Source organism: Neopelma chrysocephalum, unplaced genomic scaffold (genome assembly GCF_003984885.1).
Source record: "Neopelma chrysocephalum unplaced genomic scaffold, ASM398488v2 Primary Assembly neopelma1_42b, whole genome shotgun sequence".
Taxonomy (NCBI): domain Eukaryota; kingdom Metazoa; phylum Chordata; class Aves; order Passeriformes; family Pipridae; genus Neopelma; species Neopelma chrysocephalum.
This window is the reverse complement of record NW_020897701.1, coordinates 2,497,640-2,516,005: the sequence shown is the minus strand read 5'-3', so window position 1 is coordinate 2,516,005 and position 18,366 is coordinate 2,497,640. Positions and strand designations below refer to the sequence as shown.

General features: G+C 38.1%; 1 protein-coding gene across 7 annotated transcripts in view; it reads left to right on the top strand.

The window, feature by feature from the left end:
- Positions 1-18,366, top strand: part of FAM160A1 (family with sequence similarity 160 member A1) — an 87,797-nt gene that overhangs the window by 452 nt on the left and 68,979 nt on the right. Inside the window, exons 2-3 of one of the 7 annotated variants that reach the window (XM_027676923.1) lie at positions 207-265; positions 14,886-15,008. The exons of 1 other annotated variant lie outside the window; for it this stretch is intronic. The gene's annotated coding sequence lies outside the window, so the exon portion shown is untranslated. Of the gene's footprint in view, positions 1-35; positions 342-14,885; positions 15,009-18,366 lie in introns of those variants that run through there. 5 more of the 7 variants (XM_027676921.1, XM_027676920.1, XM_027676919.1 and 2 more) reach the window with 5 other exon arrangements.

Genomic DNA, 18,366 nt, shown 5'->3' with positions numbered 1-18,366 from the left:
TTCGGAGGTGTCGCGCCACCGCTTGGCCTCGCCGGCGGGGCGGGGTGTCGGGCCGGTGTCCCCCGCAGCCGAGCAGCTGCCGTCTGCCTCAGGGCCGCCGCGGGCTGAGGGCAGTATATAGGTCACTGGAAGTAATGCCCGCCTAATCCCCTTTATCTTTTTGGCTCGGCTTTTCCGCTGCTGGTTTGTGGGGCGACCCTGGGCAGCGTTGGTCGCAAACTTCTGGGAGAGGACCCAGGCTTCGCGCAGGGCTGTGAGTGCCGAGGTGAGAGGGTGGGATGCGTGCTTTTATCTCCAAGGCGGCTTTTTCCTCACCAGTGTGACGCCTTACAGAATGCCAGGTATTCCTGCGTGGGTCTGTCACCCCCGTGACCCTCTGCCTGGGTGGTTCGGGCTGCTGATTTAACAGGGGTATAACATTGATTACTTCTTTCTCGTTGCGTCACTCACCAAAATCACCGAAGGCTGTTTTGATGTTTGCTTTGGATGCAAAAAATCCGAGGTCTCGGCAACTTCGGGGCCCTGGTAACTAGAGAACGCAGTGTACCCGCGTAAAGTGATGGCTGTGTTGCTTTCTCTGATCTTTGAGGAACTATTAGCAAGGTCACGTGGACCTGTTCTGTCGCCCAGGGTTGTTGGTAGTAACTCGGCACGGTTTTGAGTTGCTCCATGTGGACAAATCCGTAGGTGCCGACAGGTGCCCGCTGCCTGCTCGGAAGCTGTGCCTGGGGCCAGCCTGCCAGTACAGGAGTTTGCCAGCTTGGGGCATATGGTTTCTTGTAACTGAGAAATGCTCAGGCACACTTGATAGTCTTTGGAGATTTTTGTTTCAGTCTGATTTTCTCCTCTTCCCTGGGGTGTATGGTTGGTTTTCTGGTTAACATTAACACAACTCATACAAAGATGATAAGAAGAAAAAAATGCATGAAAATTATTGTATTATTTTATATGCCACCTTACTACTTCTGATTGAATTGAAAGAGACTTCAGAATGTGCCAGTGCCCTCTCTCTCTGCCTAGATGTTTTCTGTTGATCAGTGTGAAACTCTGATGCTGTGCAAGGGTTTATAGTAGAATTTTCCTTCTGTACAACAGTTTTTATTCTTCCTCATCGCAGTAAGGATTCAGAGGCTCATCCTGTTAGTTGGGAAACATGATGGTTTTTATTTTGTTTTCATTTTCAGAGAAAAGAGGGAGTGATAATAAACTGTCCATTCAAAGACATCTCTCACACCCCAATAAGGTAGTAATGCTAGGTCTTGCAGTACAGACCTACGTTTCTGGTCTGTGCTGATTTTTGTTGTAATTTCCAGAAGTAAACTGTTTGGAGAAATTGTTGTTTGGAAGGGAGTATTAGGGTTTTCACATTATTTGTGCTGCCTTACTTCTGGGCTGTGTATAAGAGTCCGCCTGACCTGAAACTAATCTAAGAATTAGGACCTAATGCTGTAATTCGTTTCTTCCTCTCTGGCTCTGCTTTAATGAACGTGGAAAGTCAAAGGGAGAAGGGAAAGACAGAAAAGCTTACAATCTACTTTGTAAAGTATAAACAGTTGCAAAGGGCAAGATTGTACCAGTGAGATACTGGTGTGACGACCGCAGTTGTCCACAGTTGTAAAGCTCATGGAATATCCACATGCCTTTTTCTCTTAGCTGTCTCAATCAAGACAAATGTTTACAATTGACTTCTGCTAACAGCTGCTTTAGTCTTATTGTTGACCCATGGTGATTGACTACATGTGCTTTGAAAAAGAAGTGAATCCCATTAGAATGATGAAAAATGTGTGGCCAAAGCCCATGGAAAAAACTTAACTTTCGTACTCTTTTTTTTTTTAACTGTGTCTAATTATATGGTGGTGATGGTAAAAATTGAATTGTGTTCTATAAGGGTTGTTTTGGGTTGGGTTTTTTGTTTTATTTTTTTCACCTAAATAGTATACATAGAATCTGAAACCAAGAGAACCAAAATTGGAGAAACTGCTGCTCATGTGGTCTTATTTGATCCTTACATGAAACTGTTTTAGAAATTATTATAGATATATTTTCTCTTCAAAAGATTATGCTAATGCATTGATACCTGTTAAGCTTAAAAATTCAGATTTACAGTCTCAGTGCTATCTGAAGCATCAGTTTCTCTGTTAAACTGTTCATTGAAGAGTTATCAAGATTACTTTGATATACATAATTTTAAGAGGGTTTTTTAAAAAGAATTTACAAATGCTGCTGTTCCTCCTTTGCACATCTTTATTTATTAGTATACAGATGCTTCTTTTTGATGCTTGCAGAAGGTTTCATTGCAAAGCATTTTCAAATTTTAATTAGTCTCATGGAAGTCTCGTTTAGTTCTTTAATGTTTGAGTTGCATACTTCTTAAAAATGCAGGTTTCCACATCCTGATCTAATGTTATTGTGACTACTAGTTTCCCTCAAACATGAGAGAGACATTTTCTCTCTCTCTCTCTCTCTCTCTCTCTCTCTTTCTGTTCTCTGGGGCATATTTAGTGTCATTGGTATGTTTGCAGTGTTTATGTGCTGCTGAGAGCAAAGCTTTTGTGACCTCTTACTCCAGTCATCATTTTTGGTAACAGTTTCATAACTATATTTTGGGCTACAGACACTTAAACTGCAAGTCTCTTCTCAAACATGCTGACTTGGCATTGTTACCTTACTTGTGGTCTCTTCTCAGCCTAATGGGATAGGTCAGTCTTACACTAAATAACTGCAACCCCCCAAAAAAGAAAAAAAAATCATATACTCTATCCTTATTAGAATAAGCCCCCAGGAAAGAGGGCATCAAGGAAGGCTGTTGGCACATAGTGCTTTTTGTCCTGCTTTTGGGTGTGTTTCAGGTAATGTAGTACACAACAGCAGATGCCTATATTTTAGGTATGTTATGTGGTTTAGCATACTTTAGGTATGCTGTGATAGTCTTGAGTAAAGGCAAGCAACCTTGGGGTGCTTCCAGAAAAGCCTACAAAGGCCTGCACTGGTCGAAAGTTGGGGCACGAATGACCTGGAGATTCTGACATTTTTTTCAGTCCTTTTTGCAATCCTGGCTGTTCAGTAAGAATTTCTGTACCTTTAAAAACTCACACAAACAGCTTCCAAGAAGCAGTGCCTTTTCCTGATGTGATTAATTTATTTGGAAAGTAGAGGTAGAACTTCACTGTGTCACAGGTAGCAGGTCAGTTAGACCTGGATCAAGTTGGTGAGGCTGCACCTCAAGAACTGTGTCCGGTTCTGGGACTCTCACTACAAGAAAGACATTGAGGTGCTGGAGCGAGTCCAGAGATGGGCAACAAAGCTGGTGAAGGGTGAGTGTAAGTCCTATGAGGACTACAGGGAGCTCCTAAGGGAGCTGGGATTGTTTAGCCTTGAGAAGAGCAGGCTCAGGGGTGACCTTATTGCTTTCTACAACTACCTCAAAGGAGGTTGTAGCCAGATGCAGATCAGCTTCTTCTCCCAACTAGTGACAGGACAAGAGGACATAGCCTTAAGCTCCAAGGGGAGGTTCAGGTTGGGCATCAGGAAGAATTTCTTAACTGCAAGGGTGATTAAACATTGGAATGGACTGCCCAGGGAGGTGGTGGAATGTTCAAGAAACAACTGGATGTGGCACATAGTGCTCTAGTGTAATATATGTATACACACACCAGTACATTTTAAAGTGCCAGCTTAACTGTGGAAGTGCTGTGATGATAGCAAAGCATTCACCAGTTAAAGTTATTGTTATGAAGACTGAGGAGCTTTTGCAAACATATCTTGCCTTACTTTCTCTCTTAGTCATTGACTGTGAGACTTCCTCTGATTTTGGATAGGTATCTTTCAGTCAATGACTGAAATAGTAAGGTGAGAATGCTTTCTATGTTAACCCACGTGGCCAAAAACTTCTTGTCAAAGGTGATCCTGAGGGGCATGTCCAGGTGAAGCAATTCTACATGGAACGGAAACAGAACAGGTAAGGTAAGAGCTGGTGACAGTTGTGATAAAAGCTCAAGGCACGTGAAGACACTATCTAAGAATGTGTTACCTCTGATATTTGGTGGGATTGCTTTTAAAGAGGAGAGTTTGGAAACATGACACAAGTACAGCTATCAGCAAGCAGGAGGCCCAAGATGTACTTGGGTCTTTGACTTGTGTTACCCCTGAACTAAATGTAGCACCTTTTCCTAGCAGTTGGAAAATTTGCCCTGAAATTTAGTCTATTCCAAGCTGTACTGGCTTCCCATGGGTAGCGTTATTGGGAAATCAATTACTTCTTTTTCTTTTTTTTTTCTGTAAAAAAAAGAGGTCAAATTATGATGTAATACTGAATTGCCTACGCATACAGTAATGTTAGACCATGACAGCTAATTCTGGTCTAATCATGATTAGCATGGTAGTGGACATGTTATCTGCTTTTGTGTGGGGACATATATAGCTAGATTAGTGCTGAAAGTATTAGGCAAATTCTCACTATGTAGTTTTTGCCATTTAACTGTAGAAGCATAGTCAAATGTTGTCTTCTCCCCTTGTACCTGTACCGTAGTCTCCAAACAGTATGACAGACAGTTTTGTTTATTCAAACATTTGCATGCCTTAGAAGAACTTGTCCATTTTGTTTTAAAAAAAACCAAACAGAAAAGCTGTGTGATACTAAAAACATGTGCTAGATTCTTTGCATTAATAACTGTTACTGAAAGACAATTGTGCCCATTATCCTTCTAATTCTAGATAGTTTTTACAAGTTGCCTGTACTGTATATTGGTGGGGGGCAGGATTTATATCTGTGAAAATTTTTATATAAAAAAACTTTTCTAGCAATAGTTTAGTTTGCCTGAGGAACTGATCAAGTGATGGATGCCAGTGAAAGAGCTCACAGTTAGAAGGATTTCCTAATGAATGTGAAAAAAATTAAACTTTCAAAATATTGGCAAGACCTATATACCAGTAAACTTCTGCAATGTAACTTAAATTTAACTGTTGGCTGGTTTTTTTGCACTGTGCAACCAGTTGAAGAGTTGGACTCCTGAAGAAACAATTCCACTTGCATTCACAAAATCTTTTGTAAAACTTCAGATACCCCTGAGTAAGAGGGAAACAAATTTTGTATTTTTGAGTTAGTTTTATTAACAATTAACAGTAAACATAGTGGTAATAAATAAACTAATTTCAGATATTTGGGGTTTTTGACACACAAGTCAAAGAGCTATGAATGAAAAGCTGCAGCCAGGTCCAAAGAGTAGTGTGGGTTTTTACTGAGTTGTGTTAACTCATCTTGTTGTGTTAGGCTCCTACCCTAATGCTGCAAACCTGAGAGAGAGATAACTTGGCTTACTGCTTCATCACTGTATTGGCATTACATTAAGGGTAGTGTTTCTGTAAGCATGTATATCTTAAACATATAAGGGAAGAAGGGAGCCTGAGAAGAAGGGAGCCTGAGTAGAGAGGTGTGCCTTTTATAATTACAAGTTGAACGTGAGATATCTGTGGCTTATTACGTTGGACTCATGGGCTTTTATTAAACAGAACTGTGCTGTTTGCTCCTTGCACACTTGCTTTTACGCTTTGCTTGTGCCATAAATACGGTTTAGTTCAGTGTTGTAAATGCAGTATTTCTGTAAGAAAACCTATGGAAGATGAAAGTTTCTCTCTCCTTTAGAGAAACTCCCTTGATTTTCAGTGCTAAACTTTGCAGGAAGTGCATTCTCCCAACCACAAGCAAGACGTGGATTCATTTTGGAAGTGAGGGCTCTGTTGTCTCTGTGAGTGATATAGAATCATCTGAATTCTGGGTTGTCTCCCTTGGGTGCCTGATTGAGGTACAGTGATGACAGGTGCTAAACAGCCAAAAATTTTACTGCAAACCATTAACATCTTCAGAAAAGTGTGTGTTGCTCCTTTTTTTTTTTTACTACTCCGATGTTGTTCTCAAACTACCCAAATGTTCTTGGAATGCTTTTGGTGTGGATTGGGAATATCAGTCATGCTGAGACTCTGAGTTTCAAGGAAGTAGTGGGTTTAGCTACTTTGTTACTTTGAGATGGTTTTCCTTTTCCTTTTTTTTTTTTTTGCTTTTAATTGGCCATTTTGCCATTCAGTACAGGGAAGCATAGAATGTATAGTCAGCAGTAGGTGTCACAGGATAATTTTCTTTCTGAATTGCTGACTTGCATTAAGATTAATTATGCTTGCCTGCTTGGAGTGGTTTCAGGTAAACAATTAGAAAGTTCTTTATCAGCTTCTTGAAACGTATTCATGGGATGAGGAGCCTGTGAAGTGGAAGTTGAATGGAGGAAAAACATGGAGGGCAGAAACTGATTTGCCCTCACAATTATTCTGTTCTTAATGTTTTGGTCCCAGCAGTGCGAACAACACCCGGAGTCATTACTGTGAACTGGCTGCCAGATAACACAGAGGTTTTTATGTCTGTCAGTGGTTGCATCTGCTTTCAGCATATTTTGGTGCCATGATTTTTACAGTGGTGATATTTGCCAGCAGCAGCACAGTGCTTATGGGTTCCTGACTTGCTAGTGTTGATACAGCAGAACACACGGTAGTATTGAAATGTTTTTCCAGAATTCCCTTAGGCTAGATAGAGCTAGGTTTGTTTTGCTTGGATGCCAGTGGAATGCTTGGACTTGAAGAACTTTTTTTCTTCTCACAAAAACCCTTATTGTTGGAAAAAAATAAAATTAAATATTCAGAGAGCAACAACTAAGGGAGTTTAGCAAAGACTGCATTTATAATGCATGCTATTTGCAAGTTACATCTTTTTCTAGTGGTGTTTTTAGCAACCTGCATGTTAGTGAAATGAGTAAATCAGAAACATTAACCCAACATTAAGGACGGAGGGCAAGGGTCCCTACGGAAGGAAGTGATAATATAATACTCTGTGTTAGATCTACTTCTGTAGCTGAGGGAGCAGATAAAGTTCTGGGCACACAGACCATAGTTCTGCTGACATTCAAACCAGCTCAGTTAAATCGGCTGAATTATTTGAGTTTTGGTGTCTATGGAAGCTATCTGAACACTTTTCCAGGTATTAATGTTTCTTTTAGTCTTTGCTTATAAGAAGAAAAATGATAGCAGAATTTGTGGCTTGTATTTGCATGAACTTTTCCCATTAGCCTTCTGTGAAATTCAACAGCATTTGAATTACTTTGTGTGCCGATACATCTTAAAAAGTTAAATGAATTAAAGATGAATGATGTTACCTGATTCTTCCTCTTGACAATTTAAAATTCTAACATGATAGCAATGCCTCTCATTTCACAGATGTTGTATTAGTTTAGGAAGTGATAAAGTATGCATAGCTTAAATTCAGTACTTGCTGTGCATTGCATCATTACTATAGCAGGTACATGTGCCATGGTTCAATAGGTGAAAAGTTACTGTTTAAATTTTAAAGTAGCAGCAAGTGTGGGGGCTAAAATTTTGTTGTGTTGGCAGCAAGGCATATTCTGTTACTAGTGTAGATTTGTACTGTACATTTGTACAGAGTTTTGGCAAACATTTAGAGTAACAACAGTTTAGATTTAAAAGAGGCATCAACTCAGCAACATTTCAAGAGGGCTCAGCATTGGGCATGATGTCAGGAGATAATGTGATCTGAGCAGTTATAATTTCAAAATACATTCAAATATTCTGAGATAAAAATATTATTTATTTAAGAACAGGAGTATTGAAGTCTGTGGCATAAAGGCGTGGAGAAAACAGTTAATGGCAGAATAAATTAAATTTTCCATTCTAAATAATCCTACTAAAAGTCTGTGCAAATAAAAAGGTAAAGAATATTGATATTGCCTTGGTAGAGGTGACTGAAGGCTGGCAAATCTGGGAAATATTCTGAATGTGTTTGGGACACCTAGCAGAAATCATCCAGATCCAGGATTTTAATTATCTAGGAGTGTTGGTTAGGAGGTATGATGGGACGCAGGTTCCTAGTAAGTTGTTGAAGGACCTAAGTAAAGCTTTCCTGGTGCTAAATATGAAAAAAGCAACCAGAAGATAGGCACTTCAGGCTTCGTTATAACTAGAAGATAAGTAACTTGTGTGAGAGTGAGCAAATGAGAGTCTGAGAAGGAGGACTTGTGCTAAAATAAAACAACTGGATTTTTAGAAAGGCAGGCTTTGGATAAGTCTGGCAACATGATTCTTACCAAGTAGTTCTGTGTTTTAAGAGAAAAAAACACTAGGGGAATATTGTTCCTTCAGGACATTATGCTAGTGGCAGAAATTGAAAATATTCTTTCACAGAAGAAAATATGAAAAGTAGTGAGAGGCTGTCTTGGCTACTAGTGAGCTCTTCAACATCAAATACAACAAGGAGGGAAAGGAAATCCCAGCTGAATTGCCAAGGACAAGTGTAAAAATAAAGCACAAGCACATATAGTTAAAATGCAACATTCAGAATGGCCAACTCAAAAAGAATAAGGAGAAATCATTATAGAAATATAAAGTTAGTAAAAAGAAAGCCAGGGGAAGTTTACTGCTGTTTGACAAGTGACGCTGTGGACAGATAATTCAAAGCAGATTGAGGTCTGTTGTTTGTTTGGTTTGGTTTTGTTCACCTCACCTTTAATAAGAGATACTGAGACTGGGAGCTGAAACTGTGTCCAAGGCCACTGCTAAAACCCTAAGCTGGTGTGAGGAAAGTGTGAGTTGGGGAGCATTTAGATAAGTTTAAGTTTGAAGTGTTTAAAAAACACTACTGAAAGGGTAAGAGCTGGCTGATGTAATCCCTGAGCTGCTGGAGTTACTTAACTCATGGAGGATACGTGTAATACTGTTCCACTGAGAAGAGTGATTGTAGTGTCTGTCTGTACAGGCATCAAGGGTGAGGGGGAAGTGGAAATGAGCTGTTGTAGACTCAGTTATTTATCTTTGATTATTTGTTCAAGTATTTTTCCTGGGAATTAAACCCTCCTAAAGCAGTAGAGGATGACAAAGAAATAAGCAGTAGCCCATATGAGTTTATTTTTGAGATTAAACCATGTTAGACTAATGCAATTTCTGTCTCCAGAATTCTAACAGAAGAGGAGCAGTTGGTCTCTGATAGCTTGACTTTGTGATAGAAACTGTCAAAACTTCATTCTTGTTAAAGAATTTCTGGAGGAATTGACTGTGAGTTAGTGCTAAACTGCTTGAAAAACATTGTTTTCTCTAGGAATGGACTCATGAGGTAGTGTTCTGTTGTAGGGGCATGGGGGTGTTATGTATATATGTGAAGTATTTATGTATTTTAATGGATGACAAGAATCAATGTTGTTATATAATTGTAAAATTAGATAATATCATACCAAGAAATTATCATAGAATGATTGAATTCTGCTCTTAGGAAAGTTGGGGTTTTTTTTAAATAGAGCCAGTTTTCGGGTTGGGGCTGAGCTTTGTGTGGCAAAAGAGCCCCACAATACAGTTCCTTACTTCAAACATAGCAAGGCTTCTTTAAAGTAATTTCTGCCTACTGGCTTATGGGAGCAATTGGAGAAGGCCAGAAGGACCAAATGCTTCTGCCTGAGGCTTGATTCAGTAAACCTTAAAGACCTTTCTAGTTCTTAGTGTGGTGTTCTGTGACTGCATCACATATGTGAGAAGTCATCTCTGCAAGTTAAATGAAGTAATCTTTCCAGCCAATGTTGATGTAGAGTCCAGTTTTGAAGATGGAATTAATTAAAAAAAAAAAGGAAAAAAGAAGGTAATACGAACCCACTGGAGGGAGTCTGGAGGAGGAGAGCAGTAAGAATACCTGGGAATCTGGAGGAATGACTGAATAAACTGGGAGCTGTTATTTTACCTTCAAAGAAGAGAAAGAGGTAGTGGAGACATGAGAAAATGAGAGTTACTCTGTGTGTGTGAGATACATGTTTTCCACAATGATCTGTTTTCTTTGCTTGGTTGGTAAGGTACTGTTGCATTGGAATACATTATCTGGAAAAGTTGTGTATGATTTTAAGAACAGGTAATGAAAGCAGCTGTGACAGAAATGTGATGGGTATTAACATGGCACAGGGGTGATGATGATGAAGGTTGCTTTGAGGTGATTTTTTTAACCTTTGACTGTATATAGGAGATGGTTATTGTGGCGCAATACGATGTATAAAACCCAGGGAGAAAGCAGTACTGAGAATTCATTTTCTCGCTACCTCTACACTTATTTCTCACTGACAGCAAGGATCCAGAAGATATCAAAACATTATGCCTCTTTCTCTATTTTTTTTCCCCTTTTCACCTGCATGGAGTAGATGAGCGAGACTTGCAACTTCACAATGCTGTGGCTGTCGAAAAGTAGCTAGAACTCTCTGTTAGAAGGTAATAATATGAAAAAATGACTGTGGGCATGCCTATACCCACCCTGGCTCTGCAAGAGCAAATCCTAGAACAGGGAGTGCTGGGAAATGTGAAGTTGCCTAGATTAGCTTCAAAAACAGTTTTGTCATATTTGTGTGGCATTGCATCCAAGCCACTGTGGTTTTACTGCTCCCAGGCCTGTGCTAGTCTGCTCTCTGCCATGCAGACTTAATCAGCTTGTGTTAGTGAAAATTTGGAAAACTCTTTCATGTAATCCGCTGTATGTTGTAAACAACCCTCTATTGTGCTGCCCTTGTAGCCTGTGTTTATTTGAGTACACTAATTCTTTTCCTTTAATTAATTGTCCAGTAACAACCCAAAGCAGAGGTAGCTCTTCGCTGTGTGAGATTTCTTGTCCAAATGACAGGAATAACAACAGTGACATTAAACAATGGTTTTAATTTCAGTTGCATGCTACTGGGCAAAACTGTGAATAGCAGAAGAAAAACAAAGATTTGAGGAAGTCCTGCAGTCAACTGGTCTTTAAATCAAAAATAAATAGGCACATTTTTATGTAAAATTGATAGTTTAGGAGACTTTTGGGTTGTTATTCACAGAGGGAAATTTCCTGGGATGTATCACTTCTAGGACGTTCTTTCTCTTAATTCATGCGTGTATGAAACAGGGACATACTTCCCTCTTAATATTTTACAGTCCATCTGTTGTTTTTGAATGCCATATATTGCTACTGGGAGTGTTTGTATTGATTCATATATCTGTGGACTGTGGTTACTGGGATTATTTTCTTGGGCTTTCACATGAAGTGGAAAGATAAGGAAAGCAATTTGAATTTCCCAAACCACAAAACTATGCATCTTTCATAATATCTAGCCTGGGTAATGGTGTTGGTTAAGATGCATGGGATGCAATGCAGTCTCCAAGGACAACTTTCATCTCAAATAAAATGCAGTATAATCTTGAGCTCAAAATTAATTGTATTAAAAAAAAAAAAATAGAGAAAATTTACAAACCCTTGAAAAGGCTTTATCCATTCTTAGGATGGTCCTGGCAGCCTGCCTGTTAAAAGAAATTTTGACATTCTGCTTTGCTGTGGGCTGAAGAAATGTTAAAAACGCCTGTCTGTTAGGATTTGATGATATCAAGGTATGAAGTAGAGCATCTTAATTAATGAATTCATTAATTGGTTATTTTTATGTTCTAAAGCTTTTTAATATACACACCTTATCACACTCATTTTAGGACAGAATTTCAGGCTATCCAAGTAATGTAAGCTGAGATATATTTTTTCTGATATTCCTGTAATTATGAATAATATTATTAATATGAATAAGCCAGAAAATATTATATAAAAACTAATATCAATCATATGAATCAGAAAATATTACATAAATTATAACATTTTTATATCTGGTTCAAAGTTTTTGAGCAGCTGCTCCACCAGTTCATATTTTCCTCATCTGTCTCGGTTTTCAGAAATCAGAAGGCAGAACCTTTTCGTGTTTTCTCTCTCTCCCTCTGTTCCCTCCTCCCTGTCCAGGATACAGAATGCAGATGTGTGGGTTTTTTTACGTGGTGTGTGGTGTTGCCTGCTTTCTTTTAGAAAGCTGTGTATTTGATGCAAAAGCAAAATATTTGCTCTTCCGAAAATATGTTACTAATGGTTTATCAGTGCCTAGAAGAGACCCTAGTGTCAGTGTTCTCTGGAGATAACAATGTATTATTTTCTACCTGGCAGTACTGAACTGGTGATACTGTGTGATGAATATGATTCTCCTGGGCCACAAGTACAGAAGCTCTCTGTTTAATTATAACTACGCTTCTTTAATTTAATTACAGCTTTTTTTAATTAAAAAAACCTGATTCAAAATTGGAATGTCTTAAATTATTCAGACTCTTGTTATTTCATATACTAGACTGAGTCTTCTTTTGCCATCTAACCTAAGGTGCCTGTTGATGTTTTTTTGGTTTTATGGGTTTTTTTTTTGTTTGTTTTTCTTTTTCCAAATGATTTGGGAAGCTAAAGGCGTAAGGACTGGAAATTTATCAGAGCTTGGTGTTAGGGTTTCAGATCCAGATTTTTTTACGTATGTGTGACCAGAGAATTGTTCCATGTTCCAAGTGCTTTCTCTTTAAAACCTGCACACTAATTGCAGATCATAGAGAAATCTTTTGTAAACTACAAAAGAACTTTTGTAGACTACAGAAGAACAGACCTTTGTGATTTTCTATACTGCCTCAGTAGTAGTAACAAAGATTCAGTGAGTCAGTCTTGCAGTACTTTGAAGCTGAAACACTGAACGTGTTAGGATAATATGGCCCCACTCTTAAATATGTGTAGACTTTGACTCTGGGTAGGGGCTATTTCTCCTTTTTTTTTTTTTCTCCCCTTCTTCCTCTTTTTATGTTCCCTATGATGGACTATTTCTTATGTAGCTAAAAGGAAAGAAAAATTCTGGGTTGATCAACTTGTAAACCTCAATTATAAGGTTGTCATTTAGACTATACCTATTTCATTATGTGTATGACAGCAGTTTTTAAGCTATGCTTCAAATTAAAGAAGATAAATCCAAGGGAGAAAATTATTATTTAAGCTAATGGACAGCTTGGTCAAGAACACAATTATAGGCTCCACTTAAAAATTTACACAGTTAAGTGATACAGTAAAGCAAAAATGGAAAGACTGTATTTAAATCAAACTAATTCCAAATCAAACTTGGAATGTTATTTTTATGACCAGGTGCAATGGATGTAGGAAGCAGACAGGAGAGGAGTAGGTATTAATTACAAATTATGGAGTAATCTTTTCCCTTTAGAGTCCCCACTCAGAATTATTTTGAATAATAAGAAACTATATTAAAAATATCATGGTTTAGTGAACTAGTGTTTTGTGAACAGTATTTTACTACTTCAGTGATGCTGCACACATTTTCAGGCTGTGGAAGCCAGCTAGTAGTAACAAAGGCCATATGGAATGTCAGCAGACAAAAGCATATGAGGAGTTTTTGCAAATCTCTTAAGGATTTTTATCTCTAGAGAACTGTGCAATGTAATACCTTTCTGAACCGGGGTCAAAGTAGGAAAAGACCAACAAACTTTTTTCCTTGTGGAATTAAAAAAAAAAAAAATCCCAAATCCCCACATACTATTTAAAGGGTACTTTAACAAAAAAAAAATCCTAACCCTTAGCTCATAACATTTTGTGGGTTCATCTGGTTCCATGTTAGTGTTAGGTATTTATTTTCTTTTGTTATTTAGAGTCACAGGCTGGAGTACCATTGTATTAAGGGCAGAAAATGTTTTAGAGATTTCACTTGGAAATTGGCTAGTTTTTAGGACTACTTCTTTGTTTTAATAGAGGTAGAAAATGATGTTAGAAGACATGATGTTACAAGATTTCTAGTTGTCTCTGTGGAGAAATCTGATGTAATTGTCCCTACAATTCAGGAACATAAAATGACAAGGATCATCTACCCTAACCTGTACTGAAGCCATGTTATATTTGTGACCTATAAGCCCATAGTGTCTTCCCATAAGATCTTAATTTTCGGATGTTTCATTCATGCTACTTTGATGAGAAAGCTGTTAAAGAACCTGCTTTAAATGATGAGTTCTTGGCCAAAAATTAGTATGTATAAAAAAAAATTATTTTGTCCCTTGATGTATATACTTTTTTAACTTTTGCATGATTCTTTTCAGCATACTGAAAACTTTCAGAATTTTACCTCCTTGCTTATAAGAGAGAAAAACTGACAGCCTCCCTATTTTGAATTTGTGTAGTCTGGAGGAATTTCTGTCAGACAGGTTAGCAGGATGTCTGTAAAATCAATTTTGAATGCTAAGCACTGTGTAAATGAACAGACACCCCTTTCATACTTGGATTTTTCTGTATGTGGGCAGTCTTGTTGCATGTCAAATGTAGATTTAATATGAATCACTTCAGTGTTGACAGAAAGGTGTGGATTCCTCCTTCTCCTTTGCATGTGTTTAGCTTGTTTAACAAGATGTTGTTATGATGCGTTTCTTGTCTGAAAAGTGAGTTTTGTAATCAGCTTTTTGGCAGTGTAGGCAGGTTTAGTATTCAGTGTAATACCACTTTTTTTTGCTTTTGCCTTTTATTATTTATTTTTTTCCCCAGTAGTTACTTTTTAGCCAGAACAGTTTCTTAACTGCCCCAAACATATTCAGTGTGTGATGCACGAACGTTTTTGAAGTGCAGCATGGATGCAAATGTTTTCGAGTTGCAGCAGTGAACAGAAGGCAGTAAGGAAGGGAAGTGTGTATTGTTTCTGCAGTGGTGTGGGCTCATAGCTGATGATGTCCTTGGTGTTTTCGAGGTCTTCCCACTAAGGTATTGGTGAAAGGCCTGAAAGCTCTGACCTTGTCTGTGTGGACCTGTCTCGTGCTGTGAAATACACTCTGTAACTGCTTTTCTTTTGTATTTGAGATTTTATCATCTTGTTCTAAGACGGTTTTGGGTCATCTCCCCCTCCCCCTCCCCCCCCAATTTTGTTTAGGTGTTGGGCAGTTACTTTCTATTAATAGAGAATGATAATTTTTACTTCTCTACTTTCTCTGCCTTTTCTTGTCTGTAGTGGAAAGCTGAATGCTGCTGAAAGGTGTCAACTGAAGAAACTTTAGTTCTAGATTGTTCACAAATGGAAGAGCTGCCAGAGCAAATTTTTCCTTGCTGACCTGTTGACATGATTTAATTGCAGGTAAGATAGGTGTGTGTATGTGTGTTAGTTCAGAACAGAAGTCTTTTTGCTGAACTATGAGCTTTCTATTTGCAGTGTTGGGTGTCAGGTCAGTTCTTGTGTTACGGACCCCTGTCCTCTGAAAAGTGGGCTTGAGACTTCAGTCTTATTTAAAATGTCAAATAGAGTCTCCAGTAGCACTGAGTTGCATTTAGACAACATGGACTCTGGAGCATCCTGTCAGTGTTTGGCGTTTCAGTTCTGTTCGTGTTCACGCCTATACAGTTGGACAATTGCGTAATATTCCTGTGACAACCGCGGTAATTGCTTACATGGGAAATGAATATACAGCAATTATCCAATGCGCTTCAGCTGTCCCTTAGTGCCCTGTGACTTCTGGAGAACAATATTGTGTGACCTATATACCCTGTAAGTCAGTGACAGATTACCAGTGGCATACTGATGAGAACCTGACAGCCTGTATAGCAGGATTTTCCTGAGTTGGCAAGACTCTCTGATTGGTTTTTTGTTTGTTTGTTTGTTTGGGTTTTTGTTTCTTGGGTTTTTTTGTTCCGAATATTTCCATGTTTGGAGTATGGGATATGAAATAGTTGAAATGCCTGTCAGATGAAGAATGTACATTTTTATTTTAATTCTGACTCTTAACAGTTACAATGTAAAATGCAAAAAGAGTTGAAGGAGGAAACACTTTTCTTCTCCGAGTTTAAAAATTGAGCACAAAAACTTTAGAAAACCTTTTTCAACAAAAACTGAAGAAGAGATAGAGGCTCCTAGACTTTGTTTTGTCATTGGATCATCTTACTTCATGTTACTCTGCAGTGAAACTAGTCAGCTGATAGATGAAAATTCAGGTGTTTTCCCCGACCTGATCTACAAGCATGAGTATCATTTGGTACTTGCTGCAACATTGTACATGTGCTTTGTTTTTATTAGATAAGCTGTTTTACAAGGTGAAAAGGGCTGAATACTTATGAGTCACCTCCCCAAGAGATACTTATTCTCAGTTTGCAAAAGGGGCTGATGAAATGGCATGCAGGGGGGTGTGGTCTTCATAGCCTGACTTGGCATCATTTGGGGAGGAGATGTGGGTGTTGATTGCAAGATTGTCATAAGGAAGTTGTGTGCAGAAGAGAAACCCAAGCTAGCTAGGGAGGGAGCCTGATGTGTGGGTGTGAAATGAGGCTGGGATTAGTACAGACAAGCTTGAAGTCATAGAAAATCTGACAGTGTGTTCAGTTTCCAGAGTTGTGTTTGTTTTATCAGGTAAAGCATTCATACCAGTCAAACAGCATTAGAAAGAGGACCAAATATGAAATAAGATTTTACAATAACCACTAGTTCCTGGTTTTTATATATCCAGGTTTTCTTTGAAATTGACTAGAAAAAATATGAATAGCTGGTAGATATTAACTAAATACTAACTATCTGGTAAACTCTTGTGCTTTATTTGCTATTTTTAAAATGCCAAACACTTTATGAAAATGAACACCATCTTTCAGAAGCCTTTCATGTATCATGTGTCTGGTCTTATCCTCTCCTGAAATGATACGTACTCGTGCTTCCACCTCTTTTTTTGATGCAGTTTGTTGCAATTCTTGAGGCTGATGGGAGACTGTTTTGTCAAGTTGGAGTGAGGATATTATTCTTCTCATCCTAACCTGTGCTGCTCTGTAACGATTAGGGAGGCATCTGGTTTCTCTTTAACAGCTTGTACAAGTTTCCAAAGTATCATATCAAAGTATCTTCAGGAAACTGAGGGGTTGTAGATATGCTGATGCTTGGCAAGTTAAGTATTTAGTATGTTATTGTTTCCACTCTGTGAAGGAATTAATTGCCAGCTCTGACAGTTTTGTAAGCCTGTTTTATTAAATACAAATATTAAAATGCTTCTGAATGTCAAGCCTTCTCTTAAAAGCTCTATTAGCAGGGTGTTTGTCCAGAAGAACTACGTATTCCCAAGACTAATGGCACCATATCCAAAATTTTATGAGTATCACCTTTTACTTGTACTGAGCTACAGCTACTCCGTGGTTCTCTGGCTGTGTGGAAACGGTTTAGGTTGCCGAAGTGACTATTTCTCAATCAGTTGCTGTAGGTGAGAGTTCTTCAGGTGATTTGTAGCATTAGAGCTTAATATCTTGGACAATAAAGACAAGTCTATTTCTTTCTCCTGTGAGAAAACAAAAGAACAACAGCTATTAGTTTACATCAGAGTCCAGTCTCATTCTATAACTTCAGTTTTAGCAGGGTACAGCTTTCTGTACACTGTAACAGAAACAGTTAGCTGTTTCTTCTTTCCTTAACTTAAAATCTAGCTATGCTGCTGGAAGAGCAATACAGTCACTGATGGCAGGAAGTGACCTGAACCAACACAGTGATGTGAAGTCTTTCTCTAGTTCTCATTTGTTCCTATTCCATGTTAGTTTAACTTGTCAACTGTACTAGTACATTTGAGTTCCCCTTAGTTTAGCTAACAGTAGTAATGAAGAACAAATTCTATTTTCTTAATGTAAGAGCTTTAGTATCTAGTCTAAGATTGTTAAGTACCTGTGATTTTCAGCTGTAGTCCCAACTGGTATTAAAGCCTTAACGTTTTTTTATCAGAAAATATTAATGCATCTAAAACAAGTATGTTCTAATAAATTTTTGTTTTCAATTTAACTTTTCTAAGTAAGGCTTTCATAGATTCAGGATGGAATTTCAAAATGAAAGAAGACAGTAAGTGGATAAAATTGCATTAGTTATATGCAGTATCTTAGGATCATGCTTCCTTTCAACTGTATTCTTCCTGTGTTGTGATGTGGGGTTTTTTTGGTTTGTTGTTTTTTGCTTTCTTTTTTTCTGGTGGCAGTTTGTAGGGTTTTGGGTTTGTTCTGATTTAAAAAAAAGCAGTAGAAAAATTGTGAAGACTCAGACTTGTGGGGAGGAAAGTGTCTTTTCCGTTCAGCAGTGAGTTTGATCTTAGGAGCAATCCAGTAAAAACTTGGTTACCGTCAGTTATCTGAAATGAATATTATAGAGGAAGATATTGCTCTACTGATGTAGGTAATTTTTAAACTGCCTTGAGCTTCACAAAATATTAATATTAATAGAAAATAGCTATTACATGATTTATATTTTACTCCTTCATAGGGTTCCTCAGGCCAGTTGCAGGCTACTTCTCATGGCCTTCTTTAGGAGTCGATCATGTTCTATAAATAATTTAAATAGTTCTTATTTCTAATCTTTCATCACTATATACTAGCATACAAATTTGCTCTCACTATGATGCTGAGGGAGAAGTCTGTAAGGGACACATCTGCCTGGCTGTTTGCAGAAGTATAAAGATGTATACTTTGCTTTCATATGCATAAGACTC